The following is a 25,512-nucleotide window of genomic DNA, read 5'->3' as shown; positions in this document are numbered from 1 at the left end:
AGTATTTGGGTCTGTAACTCAGAACCCATCTGCTTTCCTTGCAGTGAAATGGGAATTGCAGAACTTCTAACATTGTTTCTTCTTCCTCTGGCTGTGGCTTTTTTGTGCAGTGAAATCAGTACCACCTTCCGTAGAACAGAGGGGAGGTAGCATATGCCAGCCACGTGACAGCCAGTCCATTGGGGAGCGTTGGGTTTTCTTTCCATCCCTAGAACAGCAGAAGCTTGTCCTTCATTCTGAAAGCATGCCCACCAGGATGTGTAATTGGCCTTCAGATACTTTCACTGTATTTTGAATATTTTATTGAATTGGAAGGCTCTAAATAATCCATTGTGTGTCGTTTCCAGGGCTGGGAGAGGGGAGAGGCAGCACAGTGTGTTATTTATATAAAACTTGCTTGCCAAATAAAACATCTGTATTCCTACCTTTCTTGCTAAAACTATCACTAATACAAACTCAGATACTTCAATCAAATAGATGTTGCTTTTAAAACTAATCTGTTGTCTGCAGTAACAATGGACGCTGTAGAATTTCTTAAAACTCTTTCTTATTCCTACAGTGGTGTTTTCATAAGGAGAAATTAATATCACTTATCAGAACCAAAACTGGGTTGCAGCAGTTGTGTCAAATTATTTGAGCATTAATGCCAATTTTTGAAAACAATAATTTTGTGTTAGAAAAGCAAAAATGAGAATTGCATAAAGATGTCAATGGTGTGATGTCGCCTTTGCTAGGCTTTAACAAATCAGTGTGTTCCAGAATGCGTTCTTCAGTGGGCACAAGTAGAATTTTGGGAACAATGCAAGTTTGTGCCATTTGAGATTGTTAGCTCGTTGGGCCTTGAGGAAAGTACAGGCTGAGTTCTTCAATGAAAAGCAAGTTTAGTTGTTTTGACTGTGCTGGTGAAAATGCTTTAAGAGCAGCTTACCAGTCACGGAAAGCTGTTGTTTTTAAGATTACTGTTACAAATGTTTCTGATAGCATTTTTTTTAAAAAGTAGAGCAGTTTGAGAGGTGCAAAGTGTCTTTACGTAAAAAGTTGATTTATTTATTTTTTTTTTTTAATTGTGGCTATTGAAGTGAAATTAGCGATAGTTTTGATCTTGGAAAGCTTTTCTGCAGTTTCATTATTATCACCGAAAAATCTTTTCCTTTTTTTTGCAAGTTATTTTGTCCTGTCTTGGTGTTCTGGTATCCATTTCAAAGGGTCAGGTTTCAACAAGAACAATAAAGAGCCTGAGACTGGAAAGTACACACAAGTCTGGCAAACTCATCTGCATGAGCAAGATCGTTTGTTCTCAATCAGACATCCAAAGTAAATGATTGAAAGAGCTGCTAGCTGTGAAGGATGTGTCTTGAAGGGGAAAGGAGTGGAAACAAACCAGGTTGTTAGGAGTAAAAATAAAGGCTGTACTTTCTGAACCTCTCCCTGCTGGGTCACATGCTGACCTTGGGAGATTTTGAACAGCTTAATGGGCTGTTTTCTTTTGGCTTTCCTTGGGTGATGCTGTGGTATGGGAGAGTCTAATGAGGACAGTTCTGAAGACTGTTCACATTCTGTTCGCATTTGAAGAGCATTGTTGTTCCTAAAAGGTCATTCAGTGCTATCTCCAGGTGAGATCCCCTAACTTCATTGGAGTCCCTTAAGATTTGTATAAAATAAAAATTACAAAGCAAATGTTTTGCTAGTATTTGATTTTTAAGAAGTTCAAAGAAATTTTAAGTAGTAAGTTTATGTTTCAGCAGTCTTTTTTCAAGTGTTGAGTGACAAGTTCTGTCTCAAATGTGCAAACCTGTTACAATCATGTCTCGTCTAGTTGTGCCTTAAGCTTCTGCTCAAAGCACGAGGACTGAGATTCCTGAAGCTGAATAAATTTGATGTGATTCCTTCTACCATATGCTGATTTTTCAGTCTCTTCCAAGTATTCAGCTGCGTTGCTCTTTGTTTCCATTTGTTCTGTAGCCACTGTGCGAACAGTCTGGTAATCAAGCTCTAGAAAGATCTTTGCAGAATAGGTAATGGTATTAGATTTTTTCCAGATGTCAGTAGGCCTTATGGTTATAGTTATCATAATATGCTTTATTGCAAACAGAATAATGTAAAACCGAGTATTGTACTGCAAAGATTTTAGTCACTTCCACTAATCAGTGGGTCAAAGTGGATGCCCCATCCCTGGAGGCATTCAAGGCCAGGCTGGATGTGGCTCTGGGCAGCCTGGTCTGGTGGTTGGCGACTCTGCACACAGCAGGGGGTTGAAACTCGATGATCATTGTGGTCCTTTTCAACCCAGGCCATTCTATGATTCTATGAAAGTGGTGCAAGTATAGTAATTTGTGCAGATAAATAGAAATGGTAGGAATGGGGGAGAAAATAGCTGTTTGGCCACATAACTGTGTGAGTGTAGATAGGTAGGATACACAACACACACGTATTAGTACATGTTAAAGTAGGGTGAGAGTCGTAGTGTAGGATCTGGGAAGTCAAACTGTCGTCCAGACAAATAAACCTTGTTATGTCTTGATGCTCAATGTAAGATTTGCAAGAATTCCACTCCTTGATGCTCATCTCATTGTTATGACAGCGACTCTTGAGTATAACTTTCCGTTGGTGAAAATGCAGATTTTGGTAAAACTGTCCCTTTTTTTTTTTTTTTTTTTTTTTTTTAACTGAAACTGCTACTTACACAGAGCTGATCAGTTGAGACTTGCCTGGTTTGTGAGCGGTCACATCTGAGTCATCTCAGCGTTGCAGTGCAGTACACTTCAGCCCATTCTTAAGCATGCTGTAAAGGAGGCTTGCTTGGTTTCTGTGGCGATGTCAACTGCATTGCTTTTTAACCACTTCCTGCTCGCCAGCTGCTGGTTGACATTTCAGTGAACTATGGAGGAAGATAGCGGGTCACTCTAGGCAAAAGATAACATGCTGGGGGAGTCACAGACAGCAACTTCCAGAAAGAAGAAATCTGGCTATGTTCAGGTTCAGAATTACTGTTGTATAGTTTTAACTTAGTTTTCTGCTTTCAATTCTTAAAAAGGTCGTGCAACGCTTTATATTTCGTAGTGTGAGGGAAAGTTAACTGATTGTCCAGCAAACAAGTCTTGTAATTACTTTTCCTACAGGAAGTAGTTCTTGCAAGCAGTTTATCAACAACTTCCTATTTTTTTTCTGTGAAGTGTTGAATGACTTCCTGAGGGAGGCCAAGGTGGTTTTCATTAGTATCTGTGGGTGTGTTGGAGGTGTTTACCCATCTGGCAGAAGCCTTGGAAATAGGTGGTTGTTACACGTTTCTTACCTGCTCCATACAGAGGCATGGCTGGATGGAGCTGAGCAAAATGGTTTTAAGATAGCATGGAGGTTTGTTGATAACTTCTTTTCTTTCTTTAACTCGTGGGACCCCAAGTATACACGAGTGTTTTGTCATACTTGAAAAGTAACCAGCAGTGCTGTTACATTTCTTTCACATCTTTAATTTTGTTCCTATATTTGTAGCCAACCGCTACAACTGTACCATCTGTTCCTTTCCTCCTCCTCAGCTCACCAGACTAATCTTCATCTTCCAGGCCAGAAAATCTCTACTGGAATTACTGCTGCCACACTTGTGTATTTTACCAAGTACCGATGTGTGTGTCTTTGGAATCATCAGTTACTGGGAGCTCTTGTGTTTATGGCTCTGCGGCTCAAGTTAGTTAGACAGTAAAAGAGCTGTACTGTTGGAAACCAAAGCTGCAACCACTGCTTTTGATGAGTTTGACTATTTTTTGTACTTTTTAGTTTAAAAAGAAATTGAAGGCTTTTTCTGTTTGCTAAACGTCAAATTAATTTCATTTCAGTATTGGTGGATTACGAAAATATTCAGGTCATTGACTGACAAAAAAAATGAATCCAAGAGATTTGTGGAAAATGGTCACTGTCATTTTCAAACATAGCTAAAGAAGAGATATATGAGCTAAAAGGCTTTCAAAGTAGTGCACAATGTGGTCTGTTGGCTTTTTTTGACAATTTTTAGATTTTTGGTCTTGGAACATCAGTACTAAGTGCATATTTTTCCTTCTGCCTCTTACTTGAGTTCTTAAATCTGTTCTTTGAGAGAACCATGATACTAACTATTCTGAACACGTACTAGAGATTTCTGTATCTTTAAAAGGGAGAAAGAAGAAGAAGGGCAAACCTTCCTGATTAGTGTTAATACTGCGACTGGGAGGACGATGAAAGTGCACCTTCAGTTCTCCCAGTTCAGAGAACATGCAGGCAGCTCAGTGGGTGGGCATCAGTGAAAGGCATGGCCCACAGTGCTTTTCTTGTGCTTGGCTTTGTTTTGCTTAAGAAAAATTACAGATGTACCGATAGTATCTTTGCGTTTAGTACCCTTCCATACAAGATAATTTCATAAGACTGTTCCAAAAACAGTTTTATTAAACTGTTGTGATTTTATTTAAACAGAAAACGTATTCTGTGGTTTTCACTAATATATTTTTCTTATAAGTGTATTGATATTAATCATCCTCAGAAGAAAACAGAATGGAGAGAAATACAGAATCTGTGGCAGTTAGTTGTAAGATAACAATTAAAGTTTCTGAGGAATTTTTTTAATTGTCTGTTGTTCTGTACACTTCTTCCTCCCTCAGGTTTTGCCTCTCAGGAGTATCTCTGTTAATGATCTTTTGTGCTTAAGTGTCTGATTCAGTGCCTATTGAAACTTTTCCATGGCTTCTAAAAGGCACTGGATCACACTTGTGCTGAGAGCTGCTAATGCTGGAGGGAAGCGTGGGCCAGCTGCAGGAAATGGTGAATGTAATTCTTACAGATCTAGATAGGATCTGAGTGCACACACTGGAGAGAGAGAGAAGGCAGCACCAGACCTGGCAGAACAAGATTGTATTAACACAGTTTTCATTAAGATGGAAAAAAATGGTTGTTTCAAATATCAAGCATAAAAACTAAGCCTTTCAACTTCTGTTATGGAACTGGGCAGAATTGCCTCTTATTTTGCTACCGAGAACACCAATGTGATTTTTTTTTGTATTCTTCAAATACATAATACTGCTTTGTAGTCATGCTCACCTATCTCCTACATCTGATTTGAGATCTTTTATCTTAATGTGGTCTGAAAACTGCAATACATTGACAGCTGTAATTGTGACTCTATATTTTTATTAACCATTCTCTTTTAATGACAAATAATAGAGGCTCTCTGATCAGTATTTAGAGGCTTCTACTTCTGATTTAATTAGAATTCCATATTTAAAAAGCATGCTTCTTCTATTCCAGTTTTAAAGATTTTGTCAAGTTATATTTTCTTAAAAGAGGTAATAGCATCAAGCTATGGGAGCAATTGTACCACTGTGGAATGCTCAGCAATTGACCTCTTCTAAATACAAACAAGAATCCAATACTAATCAAGATGAGCATCTTCTGGATTCTCTTATCCTTTCATATCCTTTCTTATTGTGAACGTTGAAGATGACAAAGAACTGCAGTCATTTGTGTTTTTTTGTAGTCATCTCCTTTATAGCATAAGGTAATCTGTAATCTATCAGTCTCATCATGAAAATTTCCATTCAGTAGAAAGCAGTAAGATAATAAAATGTTGTTAATTTGAAATCTCCCGTGAAACCCAGACAGACACCGTCCCCCCACTTCTTATCCGAGCTATTTCTAATGGGTAAATGCAGTTGAACTCCTGAGTGGCATGTGGAAAAAATCATACCTGCTTTTACAACGTTTGTCTCTTGCTCCCTTATCTCTCCTTTTCTGCAAATGAGAAAAATCCGTAGGTGTAAAATTCCAAAGGCACAACAGCTGTGTATTTTTAAAAGCTAACACAGAGCAAGCAAAATTTTCACTGAAGTTTATCCATTCTTGCAGCAGACTTTCAGACTAAGTAACTTGTTAGCATTGGGTACGCTGGAATGTCTGACTGCAGGACCTCATTTAGGTCACATGTAGTGGGAAAGCAGAATACTTGATCCTAGTTTGCTCCTGAAGAAACACTTCCACATATTGGACACCAGCAGTAATTGGATGATGCCCAGGAGATGAAGATTTGTTACTTAGTGTTGAAATGCAAGATTAACTATTAATACAAGTAAATATTAACTGCAAGCAGATTGAGTTTGGCTCTTGATTTGGAATGGATGCATACATTCTCCCTTATCCAACCAAAGGGAAAAAACAAAATTGAGGTAAATGACCATGGAGAGACGTCAACCAAAGTAGGGATGATTCTCCTGTTTTTATATGTGGCCAGACCACTGCATGTGTTTGTCTTCACAGCTGGGAGCAAATTCAGATGATGTAATTAGATTTTGTTTAACCTCTTGAAACTGATAGCTACTCAGTTCTTCTATTAACTTTCTTTCCTAGTGTTTTTGTGAATTCCAGTGTAACTACATTTGCTGTTTGTACAGTGCAAGCATACATATGCAGTAAAACTCATTAATGGTGGAACTCACTGTCTTTGGCTGTTTTGTATGAGCAATTTGTAAAAGAAATAATTTGTATATTGTTCTCCCCTCTTTGGTTTTGGTGCTTCTTGTTTGTGTGTGTGTTTGTTTTGCTTTGTTTTTTTTTTTTTCCAAACAGGCTGTGTGTGATTATGTAAGCCCCCATATATTTAAATGGCTTGGGTTCTCTGGCAATTCTTTGCGAAAATTTCATTTGGTTGCATGCAGGAAATTTAGAGAAGCTGTCTGTGTGCAGCACTCCTCTGGCAAGTGCCCCAAAGATGTGGTGAGGAACACAGGACAGGATGGCTGCGGCCGGCACGGACTGATGGATCCCTCTGTCCCAAGGCCTGTTCCAGCGTAACAAGACTGTGTCACTGTTTCATGGCCTCCTGAAGTGCTTCTTGGAGCCTCTTCTCTGGGGTTCACTCAGCTGGGGTTTAATCTGTTTGCTCACTGTTACTTCAGGCTGTGTTTCAGGGAAGTAAAGCTAGGTAACATAAAGCTGCCTTGTAAAGTAAGATCTTTACCAGTATACTGCCTGTCTGTCATGGCTGTTGCTAAGGAGACAAAGCTGTCTTGAAAACAGTCTTGGACTTTGCTTTAATTTTACTAATGAGACTTTGCTGTGTCATTGTGAAAGACCAGATCCCTTTTGTTGAGACTGACACGCTGTTTGCTAGCTCAGATCAGTGTTAGTTTAGTTATTGATTATTACACTGAGGTTGTGAAGCCAGGCTTTTTTATTTTTTCCTTCTGAACTGTTTTATAGAGAAGTCAAATAAAAGTCATTTACTATTGCTAGTTTATCTCTAAACAGTTCTGATTTATGGAGAGCTTTGTTGGTACTCTGTCTGTACCAGAAGAGTTTATTTAAATAGTTATTGCTTCAAGGATGCCTTTTCCTTTCTAATTACCTGTTGTAACTGAAATGTTAAGTAAACTTTTCATATTTCTGGACATGTTGTAAAATTAAACATTTATGACATACTAACACATTATCTGAAAGCAAACAAGCACAGGTTGTATATGCAAAATGGAATTCTTTGAGTAAAGAGGGGAAAAAAGAGCAACTCAGTAGGTGAGTTTTCATACTAAATATGTTTTCCTCACAGCTTCTCAAAAAATCTTTTCTATTCTGACATTCATTTTTTAAAAGTTTGGTTGGCACGTATTCTGTAATTCTGCTCATTCTAACATCTGTCTGATCTCTTCAGAGCACAAAGAGATTAAAAGGAACTTCTTTCCACTCTTACTGAGTTTATAGTATAGTTGATGCAGATGTAAATATCCAGTACATACACAATTCGTGGTGTGTTTTAAACGTTTCGTTATTTGGAAAACTTTATCAGAGTAAACAGCTTTGCCCTGAATTAAGGATGTGGAATGAGGTGTATTTACAAAAGTGTAATCTGAAGTATTAAAGGTTATTAGACAGAAAATGTGAAACTGAGGAATCATGGCCAACAAAACTTTTCTCAGGGTGAAGACCGGTAAAAATATTTTGTGGAGGAAGCCTTACTGTTGAAACAAAATGGAAACTAGACTGTGGTAAAGTGCAGATCGTGTGCCTTTTGAGACAGTGCCTCGACTTCTTGGTCTTTAGCTGGAATTTCAAAATGCAACAGTGGTTCCATATCAGATGTGAATCTTCCTACTAAGTCTGGCAGCTTAGATATGATCTTCTATGTCCGACTTTGTAGGCCATTCATAGATGCATAAGGAAAAAGAAATACATATGGCTATGAAGAAAAAAGAAACTTGCATTTTAAGTGTCCCTTCTGTCTTTAGGTCAGGATGAATTACATTTGTTTAACAGTAAGAAGTTTTAAACGCTTGCAGTCTTAGTGAGATCAGTGAATAGTGCATTCCGTGGTTACAGTGCTTTGTACACAAGAGCCTGACTAAGCTAAAACTGCCTGCATTCTAGTTTGCATCCAAATAGATTTCTAAGAGCTGTTTCTTAGACTGCTGTTGACATAATTGCATGTCATCAGTGTAGAGCCATGCTTCATTTTCCTGCTTCTGTCCCTAAGTACACATGTACTTAATTTCTTAACTCTTCAATCCAGTGAGTTAAAGATTTGGAGTGAAGGAAGTGTTCACTTTCATAACTGGTCTTTCAGGTTTTTCGTTCTTAAGGGAATCATATTTTGAAGCTGTCCTAAAAGAGAACTAAGATATTGGGACCAAGTAATTATTAGGTCATAGAAGACAGGAACTTTCAGATCTATAGCACTAAGAGAACTCTTACAGTCTGTATGCTTGTGGGCTTTTTTATTTTGGTTTTTACTGTAATAACTAATAACTGGAAAAAAGATCTGTTGTATGTATTACAATATCCTGATAATTTAGTCACTGGTTAGGTCATAAGGAAGACAAAATGTGAAATGGATCTTTAAACAGTTAGTTAAGAATTAACATTTTAGCATATCTATTAGCAAGGTCAAAGGAAAACTTATTTAGATTCTTCAGAAATATTCTGCAACTCGTATTTCTGCTTTTTTTTTATATATATATAAATTATTTATTAAATGAATTGGTGGCTCCTAACATGATCAGCTTTGTGTTATCTAACTTACTGAGGGTGTACTCAATCCTTTCATTCAGAATCAATTAAGATATTAAACAGGATGGGCCCCAGTACCTTTGGGAGCACCACCTGTGACCAGTCACCAGCTGGATTTAATTCCATCACCATTACTATCTGGGCCTCACCCTCCAGCCAGTTCTTTTACTCAGCAAAGAGCATACCTGCCCAGGGCCACGAGTTTCCAGCCTCTCCAGGAGAATACTGTGGGAGACAGTGTCGAAGGCTTTGCTGATGTCTAGGTAGACTACATCATCATTTGCCAGGTTGGTCACCTTGTCATAGGAGGGGATCAGATTGGTTAAGCAGGACCTGTCTTTCATGAATGCATGCTGGCTGGGCCTGATCCTCCAACTGTTCCACATGGGCTGTGTGATCTCACTCAATACGATCTGTTTCATAACCTTCCCTACCACTGAGGTCAGGCTGACATGCCTGTAGTTTCCCAGGTCCTCCTCACAACCCTTATAGGTAGAAGTTATGTTGGCAAGCCTCCAATCCTCTGGGACCTCTCTGGTTGAACAGAAGTGCTGATAGATGGTGGAAAGCTTGATAGTCGCCTCTGCCAGCTGCTTCAGCACACTCGGGTGGATCTCACCTGGCCCCATGGACTTGTGACAGTCCACATGGATAGCAAGTCTGACTGTCTCTGTCTGTATCATGAGAGGTTCATTCTCTCCATCACAAACTTCTTGAGAAGTAGCTGAAGGTGGTAGCATCTGCCTACCTCTACAGGTGCTTATACTTGATCTGTATTGCACCTACCTGCAGTTGTGATTGGAGGGTATGAGAACTGAGGATAATACTCAGTTCAGGCATTCAGTTACTTACCCACTGTTGATTGAAGTAGTACAGTCCCACCTACCATCTTTGTATGCTTGATTTAGTCAAACTGTGAGATGCATTTTGTGTAAAAGAAGATGTGGTTCAGTTCTCAACTTCCATCTACAATCTTTGTCTGTTTTGCAAGCTACAGAAAATTAAATAGGATGTGAATTCTTGGAAGTACGTGCTTCATCAAACTGATGGGTCCAAAAAGAAAAGTTAAATTTAAAAAAAAAAAAAAGTTAGTTATACAGGCTGTAGTGCTTCAGTAACTGGTGCCCATCCTATTGTTGTGCTTCCTAAACCATCTTTCCGCTTTGACTTCAGTAGGTCTTTCTACTACAGAGAAAACGTTTGTCAAAGTGATTGGGCTGCTTAAGTCCTGTCCAGCATTCCAGGTCAACTGAGAACCTGCTAGCTGTTACTCTGTAGCAGAGTCTACCCAGCCAATATTTGGCTTTTGACAGACACAGGAGTGCTGACCTCATAATCAGAAGGCGACATTGCTTTGTTTCATATATGCATTTTTATGTAATGTGTCTAAGGTGTAAATATAGTGATTACGTAAAGGAAATACATTGGAAGGTGTATGGTTGACTTGGAAATAGGAATGCTGGCAGTAGAGAGGCATTTACAAGTAGCTATTCTAAGTTTCATCTGCTGTTCTCAGTAGGATGTTCAGTTTTTAAAACTGAGCCCTGCCAGTTTTGCTCCTGTACAAAAGCATATCTGTAAACATGCCCATGCTGATTCAGACCAAGTGCATGTCCAGCACAGTTTCTTGTTGCTGGCAAGTTGTCATGAGCAAATTTCTAGGAAGGACAAAGAACAGGGTAAGTATACGTGATGCCATCACCGTGTGCTTGTCCAGTTTACAACTATCATTTCAGGAGTATCATGATCCAGGCACAGCTTCTGTCTAGCTCTGTTCTCCAAGATTTGTGCTGTCTTCCCTTGACATCATATGAACTTTTAGCATCTGCTCTACACTTTGGCAAGAAATCTCATTGGTCATCTATCCAGTGTATGAAGAAATGCCTTTTTCTGTTCTAAACTTGGCTTCTATCAGCTTCAATCGTGCTCAGCTCTTATTTTGGAAGTACAGTGAACAGTTGATGCTTGTCTGTGCTTGTCAGGATTAATCTTATATTCTGCAAATTATCTTCTCTAAATCTTTTCAGCAAATATACTAGTATATAGGCTCCTGTGGAAGTGAGTGAAGTGAGTGTTTTTTTTTTTTTTTTTTTTTTTTTTTAACTTGCTGTTACCAATCAGATCTCCTAGCCACCAATTTGGGAAACTTAATGCCTGCTATGATTGTGTCTCCAGAATTTTGAGTCTTCTTTGTGTACGTCTGGATAGGATTTTTAGGGTCATTTGTATTTTAAGTGCAGTAAATTAAGAAACTTCATCACTGTTTGATGTACAAACATATAGCATTCTGTGGTGGCATCCCTCTTTGCATCTTGCACAGAATAAGTTGTTCAAATGATTTCTGTACTCCACAGTCTTGCATATGCTTTCCTGGAATGCTTGATTGATGTATATCAGTTTTCTGGGTTTATGCCTGCTATTGTAACCATACTTAGGCAGTTTAATTTACTTGAAGCTCTGACAGGTTCCTGGATATGCAGTTTGGTAATCACATTTCACCTAGTACATGAAATGGTTCTTAAATGATTAGTGCTGTGTGCTAAGTCATAATAACAGGGAATTGTGGAAGAAATTGCTACTTGTTTATGAAATCATCTTCCGTATTTGTACTGTTGGTGTACTGTAATTATGAGTTTCTGGACTAGATAGAATAGAGAAAATCCACTGAGAAAGTGTGCCCTTTGTTTTTAATGGGTTAAAAGAAGTTTTAAGAGTGTAACCTCGCAGCTGAGTTCAGTATGGGGGTTCCAGCAGGGTTTGTATAGTGCAAGGTGTCTGCAATTAAACACACACACACGGCAGTTATGTTTGCCATGGTACTTGGGGTCTTCTTTAGGTCCTGATCTGTGCTTCTTGTTGCTACAATTACTCTTCATTTTTTTCTGTAAGTCAATGGGAGGGGACTTGTCACGGTGCATAGGGAAGGAATAAAACTCATGGGAAAACAGCAAAGACTTTGCAAAAGCATCTCTTGTGTGTCATAGCTGTTGTGCTGACATAGTTACTTGTGTAGTTACGTCATGTGGACCATACATCTACTTTGTTTTTGCTAAGGGATTTTTTTCACCTCCTAAGTTCTCTAAACCAATTCATGGCATGACTGCTTGGAGGGAGGACGTGGTCGAGGTAGGCTGTGAGTGAGAGTAACCTAAGCCCTTAAAACAACGTGGCTGTTGGAGAGATGCATGTGGAGTTATTCCATCTGACGTAGAAATCCAGTTTTACTTGAGTCAAAACAAGCCCCTACACTGTAATGTATTGCTAATGCATTTTAGAATGGTTTACGATGTCAGTGGATATTAGATTAACAATTTTTTTGTTGTTCGTAGAACTTTTAAAATAATCATATAGCATTAGTGACTTTAATAGGATTGTAATAAATGAGTACAATAGATTTTTGTTGTTGTCTCCTCCTTCCCATTTTGCACTGATAGTAATAATTTCCTAGAAGACTAAATGCAGTTTTGAAGCCAGTAATACAGTTTTGTTTTACTCTTTGGGATATAGTGAGTGGGTTGGAGTTGCTTTGTTGATTTGGTGTTTTGGGGTTGGTTTGTTTTTTAGGTTTTTGAGGTCTGTTTTTTTTTTTTTTCTTGTATAGAAAATTCTTGTATAGAATTACTGTCAATACTGCTATCTGCAATGCATCCTATTATTATCATTTCTTATGGAGAACTACAGTAATATTATATTGCTCCATTATGAGTGGCTTCAAATAGGTTTTGAAGCATTTATATTGTCTGCAATAGATATGTGAGATTCATAGGAACCTGGCATAACTCTCATGCACTGTGATTTGGAGAAATGATATTTTTAACAACTGTACAGTGGCTGAGTTGAATGATAGAATGACAAGTAGAGGAGAGGCTATATAAATATTTCAAAAGCAAACTTTATTGACACCTCACTGTCTAATTCTTGAGTCAGTTTCTAAGCAGTATTCTGCTGTTGCTAATTGCAAACAAACTCACTGTGATTTTTGCACACAGTCATTCCAAGAGTAAGAAATAGGCACATTTATACTGTGTCTTCTTGAATCCAAATTCTATAATGATCCTCCAGTTGTTGGATATACATTCCCATGCTCCATATAGAATGACAGATTTAATTGAATGGATGAACCTGAAACATGGCGCGAGATATTCTATTTCAGCATCTAACAGAAGATGTCATTTACCTGCTAGGAATATGTGATATGTCCATGGATCACAGTGGAAATAGTACAGATGAGTTGGTGTGAAAAGTAGTTTGTTTTAAGTAAGTAAAATAATGGATAAAACCAGTTCTTAACCAGCTGTGTGGAAAAAAGCACTGGTGTTAGTCTGGCTTGTAAACTGGAACTGAAGACGTTTTATTGCACACATCTGTGCAGTTACCACCTTCCTGTTGCACAGAAACTGAACTAAGCTTCAGTTCTTCCAATCCAGTCCTACAAATACACACTCTAAGACTGGCAGTTTAAAAACAAACTTAGCTGTGTGCAGTATGCATTCTGTAGCTGATATGTCAAGGTCTGAGGCTGTTTTTAGATAGTTCTAGTTATATGCATAAACTTGGCTTTGCTGTGGTTACAAATTTGGTGTGTGAACTAAATTTAATTGAAGTCAGCAAGGTGTGTGTTTTTATTTATTAATATTTATTCTAAGCAACAACCTTGGGAATTGAATTGAGCTATTAGCCTGTGTAATGTGTTATGCTAACATGGCTAATTTGCTAACGAGGCTACTCTGAAACTAAATTTTGTTGCCTTGGCCTAGAATCTTACTTTCTCCAGCAATTTATCACAGCTGAAGTTGGGCTAAATTGGAGGACCTGAAATGCTGTGTTTTCAAAAAAAACAAAACAAAACAAAACAAAAAAAAAAAACAAAAAACATGTTATAAGGGTTTTGATCTGTTCAGCCCTTTAGTGGGATTTTAAATCTTGGCAAGAATAAATGTTAGACAACTTCTAATGAGGGATGAGAATATTAAGAATTTCAGATATAGGAGTATATGTCAGTAGAACAATTAGTAACCAGCTGGAGCTTTAATAAGGAAAGGGCAGTCACATTCTGTTAATAATTGCACCTACAGCAGAAGCTTGCAAGTTGTCGAAGCAAAGCTACCAGCTAAATTGGGCTGTAGAGCAAGGTACAAATTCATAGAGCAGGTGATGTGGGAAGGGCTTACAGGGAACTGAGAAATAAGGCAGGACTGGAATTTTTTCATTTCTACCTTGTGTATGAAACCAAACTGTTCCGCAAAAGCAATAAAACGGGCAATGATTTAACTTAGTTGTAAGCAGTAATGACAGTTCAAAATGATAATCTTATGCCTGTGCAGTATGGTGCGTTACTCTTCTCAGCGGCATAGCTGCACACTACTGCTTTATTCCTGTAATCGAGTTAGGCTTGATTTAGAAGCCTGAGAAAAGGGATGGTCTTCTTTTATGCTGCATTTTTTTTTCCCTGAAAATACAAGTTGCTGTTGTTGCTATAGGCCTATCAGGTAGAATGATGGAAACTACTGAGTGTCTGACCAAGGGGAGTTGATGTGGGGAAAAAGGAAAACAAGGAATATGCAGGTGCAGGTCTGCTAGTGTGGGAATTGGTTGTGGTTTATTCTTGGAGGAATTGATTAATAACAAAGAAATCAAGCATGTATCTTACTATTTTACAGACATTAATGTTTTACAAATTGTATGATGTTCAGTGCATTTTCTTGGGTGAACAGTTGTTGTAGTTACAGTTAATATCAAAAACCAGAATAAAAATTCAAGCTCTTCCTTTCCGAACACAGCCTTTTTTGATTTATGACTTGTTCTTCCAGTTGACCTGCTTGGTTTAAATGCTGTGCTGTGTAAAACTAAAGTCAACCTTGATTGCTTTGATTAACTTTTCTACTACGTGATGATAGAGCAAATAGTTCCAGTCTATGTGTTCATTACAGAAAGATGCATTCAACTCTGCTGTGAACATTTTGTTCCCCTTCAGATACATAAATCAAAAGGTTCATCCAGTAAGGGGAAAAAAAAAATTAATAACTGATTTCCTTTTCAAACAGTGCACCATATCAAGATGGATACTGTTTGATTTTACAGTTAACTGAAACTAATTTACAGATTGCTTTTAATGAAACCGAGTATTTCCTTCTTTAGTGAGTGATTTAGTATTAAAATTACTAAGATTTTACCAAAATTCTCATATCTTAACAGTACTTGGTCAGTCTGCTTCTGTCAGAAAAATCTGTTTGATTCTGTCATTACTTTTTACTTTATACCAAGAAATATATTGGAAGTGAGTAACCTAGTCAGGCTTCTCCAAGAAAAGGGGTCAGAAAGACCCCTTATTTAATTAATTAACTTATTTAATTGATGCTTGCAGCATGCTGTTCACAGGTAACCAACAGGTTTCTGTTGATAGTGGTAGTCCAACCTTTACTTGTAAGGAAAGCCTGTATACTTAACGTCTTCATGTCTAGCTACTCTTTGACTTCTTTTATTAAGTCCATCAGCTGTTTGCTGGGCAGATGGTTCAGAGGTGTAGAATAAATTGGCAGTTAAGGTTTCAAAACCTGTGAGAGGTTTAATTCTGAAAAAAAAAAACAACATGTACCCAATTCCGTTGTTTGTATGTGTGAGTGCTCTTAGAACTGTTAAGCTGTTTAAATAGACAAAATAACTTCATTTTCTGTGATGTTGCAAGCCTTAGAACTCTTGCACTGATTGCTTTTGCAATTGCAAATTAAGGCAACTTGGAGTTCAACATACTGTTATTTTTACTGGTGCATCAGATTTTAAACTGTGTGAACAACATCAACCTGACCTTAGAATTCAAGTGGTGCTCTTCAGACAGGTGCACCTTCCAGCAAAAGGAAGAGAGTTCGGGAGCAGTAGAGATGGCTGTCATCTAATTTGGACTTCTTGATATAGGCCAAATAATGTCACTTACGAATTTTTCTGGCAATGTTCTTATCAAATCCTGTCCTATTTAAATGTTTGCTTTCAGTGAAGCGATACAAGAATCATGCAGAAGAAACTGAGTATTGTTTCTGTATGAAATGTGGCCAGGATTCTGACATTAATTTCTCTTTTGAGAGATCATGCAGGATATTGGATTCAGTTTATTAGAAAAATACAAAAGTAGAGGAGAGGAAATGGAAATAGTATTTAATGTCAATTCCTCTTTGAGAAAGGTGTAAATTTATACTGAGTTTAAATGCCTGAATACTCTGAAGAATTGAATCTACTGAAATATAGATACCACTTTAATTTTAAACAGCATGAATACTCCAGTGTAAGTGAGATTTAAAATTTTAATTTGTTACCTTGCTTAATGTCATAGAACACATGTGGCAGACAAAAATGGCTCCTTACAGCCTGTAAAGGCAACAGTTTGTGCACTGACTGTACTCCTCAAAGTCACTGCAAGCCATCCAAGCGTATTGTAAAGCCAATTTTAATTAGCATATAAGAATTGGTTTGGAACTTCCATCTTCTTGCGGAGTTAATTAGACAGTCATGTTTAATTAAGTAATGATGCCTAAAAAGAAGTCAGTTACTTCACAGCTGTTTATGGTATGGGCAGTGGATTAAATTTGAGGCCTAGCTTTTTTGACGGGGCTTTCATAACATTTCCTACACAGTACTTTACTTGTCTCAGACTTTGGATAAATATGTGTCTAGATTTCTGCGGCTTCAGTAATTGCCTGTTTGTTTGCTGAAACTGGTTTGAAACTTCCTTTAGTGAGACCATTCAAATTGGAGAGGTGGGTTATGCAGTGAATTTTAAGAATAAAAGCTGCAGTTGTACATATATGTATGTATGTGTGTATATATATATATATATGTATATATATTTATATACAATCCATATTTGGTGATCAGTAAGTGTAATTGAAAATCAGCACCTCACAGCACTTTGGCAGGGGTTGTACTCTGTTTAAAAGACATTACACTGAGTGCATTTTTCAATCATTTGAATCATAGAATCAAAAGGTTAGAAAGGACCTTCAAGGTCATCTAGTCCAACTGTCCTCCCATCACCACTGCTACCACAAGCACTAAACCATATCTCATAGCTCCTCATCCAGACGCCTCTTGAACACTGCCAGGGACGGCGACTCCAGCACCTCCCTGGGCAGCCATTCCAGTGCCTGACCATTCTCTGAGAGAAAAAGTTCTTCCTTATGTCTAACATAAACCTCCTCTGGTACAACTTGTGGCCATTTCCTCGGGTCCTGTTTGTTGCGTGGGAGAAGAGGCCAAACCCCTCCTCGTCACAGCCTCCCTTCAGGAAGTTGTAGAGCGCAATGAGGTCTCCCTGAGCCTCCTCTTCTCCAGACTAAACAATCCCAGCTCCCTCAGCTGCTCCTCATAAGGCTTGTGCTCCAGACCCCTCACCAGTTTCGTTGCCCTTCTCTGGACACATTCCAGAGCCTTGATGTCTTTCTTGTAGTGAGGGGCCCAAAACTGAACACTGTATTCGAGTTGCGGCCTCACCAGTGTGTGCCGATTCCCCAAAGTGAAACTGAGACCAATTTTTAAAAGCAAATTTGGTTCTCTTGTGGTACTGCCAGTCTGATAGGCACAGAATGTTCCTTTCTTGGGGGAAGCAGAGGAAAATGTTGATGTGAAGACATGTTTTAACAGTGCGTTGGTAGGCACAGCGCTGTTTAACAATGTTTTGAAGAATTCTGGGAAGTAAGGCTTCTGCAATATCTAGGAGACCAAATGATGAGAGTTTTTCAGTAAATGATGTGGAGGAATACATGCTACATACTGAAATTATTATAAAACTCATTACTGCCGGAGGGCATACTTCACTACAAAAGCATTAATTAAAAGCAGTGTTATCCTGGCAAGAAGTGGAGAATGAGATCTGTTCTTGTAACAGAAGCATAATTGCAGTCTTGTCAAAATATCATTAGACCCTGTAGCAACTGAAAGAATATCTTGCCAACAAGACTTGGCTTTTTGGAGTCTTAATTTCTGTGCTTTAAATAATTTTCTATCTACAGCTTTTCCTCTTAAATATTGCAGTTAGGTTGAATAATAGTGGTTTTTTTTGGTGCAGATTGGTGAAAAGTGGAACAAATGGAACCAGATACTCTTAAGCACATTGTTAAAGGGAGTAGCATACTTTATTTGCAAAGATGCTTTTTACTACAATATAAACAGGACAACTGCTTGGTGCGGAGAATGAGATGGAAGAGATTCAGTAGAACGAAGACATGGTGGTTGTTAATTTAACCCTCCATTGTTTTAAAAGGTTATTTTCAACTTGACTTAATTGAGCATGGGAGATGGCAGACCATCAGATACAAATTTTATCAGTGGTGCATTAGATGCACAGCGTCCTCAACAGTATCATTTATAGATTCAAGACAACTTGCAATTACTGCAATCTGTCATTTTGAAGGCTGTCTTTACGGTGAGGCATTGTTTCCCTTAATGTGCGTTTCCCTCAAAGAATTTATCATCAATATGAATAAAAGGTAGTCTGGAGCATCTGAGAAAAATCTTTGTTTAAATTAGTTCTTAATGGACAATTTATCAGACTTTATCAGACCAGAAGATTTCTTTCTTTCCCAAACCTTACTCTTTCAGAGTAACTTTGAAACAAATACTTAAAAAAAATGGGTCAGCAAGCACTGCTACTCCATGCATCGTGTGTATATTGGTGACATTCATCTGGTTTCAGGCTTTCTTGCTAGCTTAGTCCCTTCTGTCTTGGATTTCTGAAATGTAAACATAACCTGTTGACTCTCTTGTTCTTTAATGTGCTTGGATTTTCTGATGACTCAGTTAACATGGTATGTGAATTTTAGTAGTAGTCAATATAGTACTTACCCAAATACATACTGAATGTGTGTATTTTGAAGTTTTCTGGTTGGGGAAGTGCTAAGAAAAATAGAAAGGGATAAAAGCATTTGTGGTTTAGAAACTGTAGCCTGTAGGAAAAGATTAGTCTTGACAATACAGCATTGTCTATTGAGTCAATTAAGCATGTAGGTTTAGCTAGCTTGGGAACAAGTTCCAGCATGTGATGTTGTAAATAGCATTCTCACATAACACATGTCGGCTTGATAAGTGGGCCATAATATCTCCTGCCACTTTACCAGAGTGGTTTTTTCTTTTTCTTTTTTTTCTCTCCTTTTTTTTTTCTTTTTTTTTTTTCATGTTTGTTTGTTTTGAGTGAACTGTGCTGATGCAGAATTTGAGTCTGTCTGATGACTGTTGTGGGCTACGACCGCTACGTGTCCAAGGAGTGCTGGATGAAGATAAGGTGAAGCTGATCACAGTGGTGCCACTCTGCTATTTTTCTGTTTATCCGCATGGAGAAATGGGCCTTGGGACCCCGTTACTCAAAATCCCTAACAGCAATGCTGACTCATCTACCTGTCTCACTTCTAGTTAGCTTGAATACATTTTAAATACATACTCATTTTATCAAGGAAGAAGTATTAACAACTAGAAGAGCTTAACAGCTGCAAAGATTGTCAGCTCTCTGCTTCCTTAATAGAACATCTGAATTTTCCAGCAGGCAAATGACTTAAAAGCTGCTGAGAGTTGGTGGTACTAAAACCATGGCAAACTAAAGGATTCCTTTTCTACAGCAGAGATACAATGGAAGGCAAACCTTGTCTTTGTTGTAGTTTTTATGTTTTAAGTCAGACCTGGCTTTGTTGTTGGCTGTGATTTTTTGTTTTGTCTTCTGGATTTGGGCTTGGCTTTGTAGCAGAATGGTACTCAGCTGCCTGCTTTGCCTTGTCTCTTCTCTACACCACTTAGTCTCAAAACTTTTGTTAGCCTATAACAAAAATGGTCCCCATTAAGGATAAGTCTGATACAAAGATTCTCTTAATAAATGTCTGTTTTTATCTTTGATTTAAAGTGCAGCTCTCATCGGCCTAGTCAATGATTATGTAATATGTAAGAGCCAGGTGGTCAAACTGCTTCCTAGGAGCTCCACAAAGAAAATGCTTTTGTACCATAGATAAATTTTTTAATGATAGTATTTAATACATCTTCTGCTTTTTAATGTTCTATTTTTGTATTTTATAATGTACATACTATATATTTATAAGTTAAAAATGTATGTATTTTGGGAGTTACATGATCAAAATATTTCAGACAACTGGTCTAGCAAGTATGGTACACATTTCTGTTGGTGCATCCTGTTTCTCTTTGCTGTTGGAAAATCTCTGTGTTCTCATACAGCTTAATGCCTTAAAATATTGGGAACAGAGTTTTTGCAGTTTTGGTTTTATGTTGATCAGGTTAACCTGCATTGGCATATGTGGGATTGTCTGGCAAGAACAACTAAATTGTGAAAAGACTGCTTTCATTATATTATTATTGTGTAAAAACTTCATCTGCATTTCTATATGATATAAGAATTTACATTTCCAAGAAATATTGGCTGCATTTAAACAACATAATGTTAGTTTAGCTGGTGTTTATAGGGTGATTTTAAAAAACAAACAGAAACCCACCTGAAAACCCTAGCATTGTTTGATTTAAAAAACTAATCTTGATGGAGAACAGATGTGATACATAACAGGTTGAGCCATCCATGTTGCTGAAACAGAAATTGTGAAACCAGTCAGTTTTGATCTGTATCCTTGCTTCTGTCCTTATTCTTCTCATGCTTAGTGTGATCTGTTTACACAGATATGTAAGCATTGTGAACTTACTGAGCCACTGATTACATTGTAAGTCATAAAACTAAAAGAAACTGAGGTACCTAACGAAATATTTAAGCTTTTTGCCATACTTTAAATGCTTTACAGATAACATGTTGAGAAAAAAAGATGTTCAAGCTGTTTTTAATAATTTTCCTTTGATTTTAACTTGCTTAGAAACTGGCAGTCATTTTGGCCATCTTTCTTCTGTTGTTTCAGGATTACTGTAGAGCACTTGGTGCTACATTCACATGATGAATTTTGTATTGCTGTAACCTTGTATCCTGGAAGTATGCATCATTTTCTGAAAACCAAACTTTTGAAGGGGATTGCTTTCAGAAGTAGTCCTGGAAGTTCTGCCTGTGTTACACAGAGCAGAAAGAAGGGGCTTGTTACAATGTGCCTGTTCCTTGGCCCAGTTGTGTCATCATTTAATAATTACTGCAATCTGAACCTTTAACATAAAAACTTAGAAAAACAGCCCCAAGGATTTGTCTCCTCCCATGTTAGAGATCTGAGTGGGGTGCTGATCTTGCTGCCTATGAAGATTTTGCTGTTGTTGTTCATTTTCTAGTTTCTGCAGTTGGTTTTGATGCTCTTGGATATTTTAAGTACTTTGGTTTGGGGTGATATTTTTTTTCTTTCTTAACTCTTAACTATGGTGACTGTAAGAATACAGGAGTCACATAAAGCAATGTTGCATTACCTCTTCCAGATACTGCATGTAATTCCTTAGAAGTAGGTTAATGAAGTCACGGGTCAACAAAATCATGAAGTGCCTCTCAGAAAAATATGGTTTCATCAGCAGAGCCCCCTAGTGTAGCTTTGGTAGGTGATGGCAATAGAAAAGTTTCTGCCAAAGCTCTTGCTCCATCTGAGGAACAGAGGCAGGCCAAGAGAAGTGCCTCGCCTGCTGCAGGGTGTGCAGTTTTGCAGAGCAGCAGGAGCCAGAAAGGTGAGAATTTTTCTCCCAGACTGAAGTGATCAGAGGTGTGCGTGCTAGTGGCTGTCCAGATGTGCCACTCTTGAGTCAGTTCTCTCTCTCTGGCTTCATTGTTGAGGCATGCTGGGAGGGTAAGCAATCTGTTGGAACTGTAAATGGTTCAAGTAATCTGGTGACTATGCCTCATGCTGGCCTGCAAATTGTGTGTGAGACATTTGTATGGGAGCTGGATGATGCTGTGTTAGGTGTATCCTCCCTAAAAGAGGCTTGAAAAATGCTAGTGTTTGTCATAAAAGATCTCAAGCAAAAGAGAAAGAGTAAAATTTGGTGGTTTTTTTTTTTTTTTTGTGCTTGGAGATGTACTATTTTTGTGCTATGTGTACCATTTGGCTTTTTATTATGGTATGACTACTGTGAAGATTTCTCCCTGCTTTCCTGTTGCTTCTGCATTTGAATGTGGGCTGGTTGGTGAGCAGTTGTAGAGATCCTTTAAGTTGTCTGTACGTCTCAGAATGTTTTTACAGCTGAACAAATCCAAGTAACTGGAGCAAAATCCCACTTACACTTCTCCTCTTTTATACGAGCTATGATATTCCTTATTTAACAACACATTTTTACAGGTTTTGGCTTAGTTGCTTTAGAATTTTGTCACCGTCAGTCACTTATTGTTGCCTCCCAGTGGAGGGGGGTTGTTCTCCTACATGTTTTATGAACAGAGGTAATGAGGTAAGAGCAGGAAGCCTGTTGATTTCCTCCTAGGAAGAAAGGACCGTGCAGCCTCTCTGGTGCTCTGTGTTGTTAAATACTGAGAGTAGTTTAATGATGAGACTGCAGTACCTTGTTAGTGGGGCTGCACAACGTGATTTCTTCTGGAAGTACTTTGGACTCCTGGTAGCATAATGAACTCAGACCAGCTGCAGAGATGCTTTCAGCATCAAGCAGATACATGGCTGGGTTTTAATTAGCTACACCTGTCCAAACATTTGGTGATGGCACTGGAGTCATAACCTGATGCCTTCAGTTATAGAGTGGAGAGAGCCTGGCTTGGCTTTCGTGGAGGTTAGAGAACAATGCTGTGAGTCAATTTTATTTCTAAAATGATATAAAATTGTGGCTCTAAGTATGAAATCTCAAACTCCCTTTTCAAAATAGAAAAGGGTTGTATTTTCATTTACTTATACTAATGTTGAATCTGTTTCTTTGAGTAGGGTGCATCAGAGTGGCTAGATCTTTTGTTGTCTGTACCACTACTTAAGCATCAGAAGCCTAAGAGGAAAAACTAAATAGTTGTGGTAGATTTGAATTTATAGAGTACGTGGAGTGCGTTTTGTCACCATCTGAAATGCACCAGTTGTTTTGCTGGGTGTTCCAAGGTGTCTTCATTACTTGTCTTTAGTACCTAGAAGAGACTGGGGTCTGGTGCCTGTAAGTAAGCTGCCATTTTTCTGTAAGGTATTAAAATGTGTCCAGTGTGATACTGCTGAAGAGCTGGAACATGCCACAAACCTGGGTTATGATTAGCCACCTTCATTTCAAGCTTCATTAAGAGGGTGTGACCTGTGGGTTCCAGTTGATTAAATCCAGAGATGGGGCAAGTAAACGTCTTAAGAAATACCTTTTTTTCCAGACCAAGGCAGAGCAGTATGCATTTGTTTGTATTCTAAGAAAAAGTGAACTCATTGACATGTTTTCTTTAGAACTTTGGCCAAGAAGGAAGGATCAAAAAAAAAAAAAAAAAAAAAAGAAGTGTATGCTAAAGTCTTTCTGTGAGTTTTCCAGGAAGCAATAAAATGTTTCAGAACGTAAGATTTCCAGGCTGCTGAAAAAGTAGAACTTTGATAGTGTTTTTACTGTCTCCATAGAAATTCTTTCCTCCCCCACCATGCTCTTTCATATTTAGTTTCCATAACCAGCGCACTATTGTGAAGGAGGGGAAGTGCCGGGTAACTGCAGGAAAGCCAGCCAATCACTCCAGCATCAGAGCAGACTCCAGGGCTTGTGGAGCTAACCTTTCTGACCTTCACAAGGGGCCTCTCCGAGGAGAGCCATTTTTCCTGCCTTGTAATGGTAAAGAAAAAACTTGGCAACTGCTTTGATCAGCAAAGCAAAAACAAGGAGAGCAAGGAGTAAATGGGCAGCTTTGTGCGCAAAACTGCCAAGTCAGTGCTGGCTTTCTCTGTGCTGAGAGCAGCGTTACCACCTTAAATAGAAGACAGGCACATTTCCTTGAGGTCTTGGGATATCTGCTGTATAGATTTAGAAAATCCTTCTGCTCAAAAATAAGGCAAAATCGTGGTCGTTACCAGTTACGCAAAGTGAAAGTGTTTCATCTAAAAGATTGTAATGTGAAAGTGAGGGAACTTTTTCTTTCTTATTTTTGGGGGCAGGATTTTCAAAAGAGAAGGCATTGCACAATACTTTTAAAAATAGTTCTGGTACTGAGAAGTAGGTGTCTCTTGTATGCAGCCAGTGTATGTTTTTACTGTGAAATTTATTGCTTTCTGGCTTTGGATGGTGTTGTGTTTCTCAGTTGTTACCTACATTGCATTTCAGATGCCTCTTGGAAGAAACAGTGGTTTTACTTTGCAAGTATGTCAGATTTTGTTTTCATTTGTATCACTGTTTAAAAAAAAATCAGTTCATATATTGGCAATATTTGATACTAGCTTCTAGCTTCACTTCTTCCTTGTGTTCTTTTTATTGTTCTTCTGTTGCTGATCTCCCAGTGCAGCTGCATCCTTCCATTACAGCTCCTAGTCTCTTTGCTAAATGATGCTTCTGCTCTGCAGTAGCTTTCTGCTCGGTGGATTGAGTTAATTCTTTCACCTGAGTTTAGGTATATTCTGCCCGAGAGCAGGAGAGGGCTGCTGTTGTTTTTAGTCAGTACTTCCTTCCATTTCAGTGAGTGTGCCTCACAGTTCAATTTGCTTGAGCAATGTATTCCTGTGAACTCACAGTTCGTTCATTCTTGGTGAGAATTCTTCCTGCCGTTTGTAAATTCTGCCAATTTCTGCCTCCTTCCTTTGCTGCCTCAGCTTCTCCCTGTGAAATTTGGCTCCTTAAAAGTTGTTGATATTCCACATTGCCGGATTCCTGTGCCAGTTGTATTTCCTCCTAAAGACTTCCACCATCCACATTTGTTTGATGTTTCATCCTTTCCTCAGCCACTCCCTGGTTAATCACCCCAGTACTGTGCTCAAGTGGCTGACAGTGATTTTTCTCTATGACTGAAAGTAGATAATAGTCATCTCCACAGCTCTGGGCCAAGAAAACTGCCTTCATATCTTCATTGTTTTGGGGAAGTGCCCTACAGTTCTATGGAAGTGAAGAAATAGAAATGAGTTTCACTGTCTAGCAGAACAGCTATAAGTTTTCTGTATTAGGGTTAACAGCTTATTAGATCCTTGCACATTTTTGGATAGGATGCAAGTTCCATTTCCAATAAGACAGTTTTTTTCTGTGCAAACTGTTTTTCAGTAACTTTCAGCTGCAGGGCATCTATCTGTTACTCCAGCACCTGCAGTGGTGTTGAGATAAGATTTGTAGTATCTGATGAAAGTCTATAAGAAATCTATTTGCTCGAAATCCCTCATCACCGATCGGTTTCTAAGTGAAATGTAGCGGAGAGGCTCCCACCAGGAGATTGTGTCTTGCGTGTACTTACACTGTAACAGTACTATACAGTCTTTCTGCAGCTACTGTACTCAGGGAACACCTGCCTACTGCCTCACCCTTTAGTTCCATTGACAAAAAAAAGTCAGAAGAGAGCAGCTGTGGGCCGGGTCTGTGGGCAGAGGAGCGTGCAGTGCCTGCGGGCCTCCTCCTCGCTCAGGTGGAGGCGGTGCTGGCAGTGCCAGCCTCAGCCAGCTCTGGGCATGTTCCAGCACAGAA

The 25,512-nt window shown here is 38.5% G+C and overlaps 1 protein-coding gene across 6 annotated transcripts in view; it reads left to right on the top strand.

The window, feature by feature from the left end:
* Window positions 1-25,512, top strand: part of YAP1 (Yes1 associated transcriptional regulator) — an 82,387-nt gene that overhangs the window by 3,762 nt on the left and 53,113 nt on the right. The window lies entirely within an intron of this gene.

The sequence above is a fragment of the Meleagris gallopavo genome, chromosome 1 (genome assembly GCF_905368555.1).
Source record: "Meleagris gallopavo chromosome 1, MGAL_WU_HG_1.1, whole genome shotgun sequence".
Taxonomy (NCBI): Eukaryota; Metazoa; Chordata; class Aves; order Galliformes; family Phasianidae; genus Meleagris; species Meleagris gallopavo.
The sequence above is the reverse complement of the archived record's forward strand: the minus strand, read 5'-3'. Positions and strand labels throughout refer to the sequence as shown.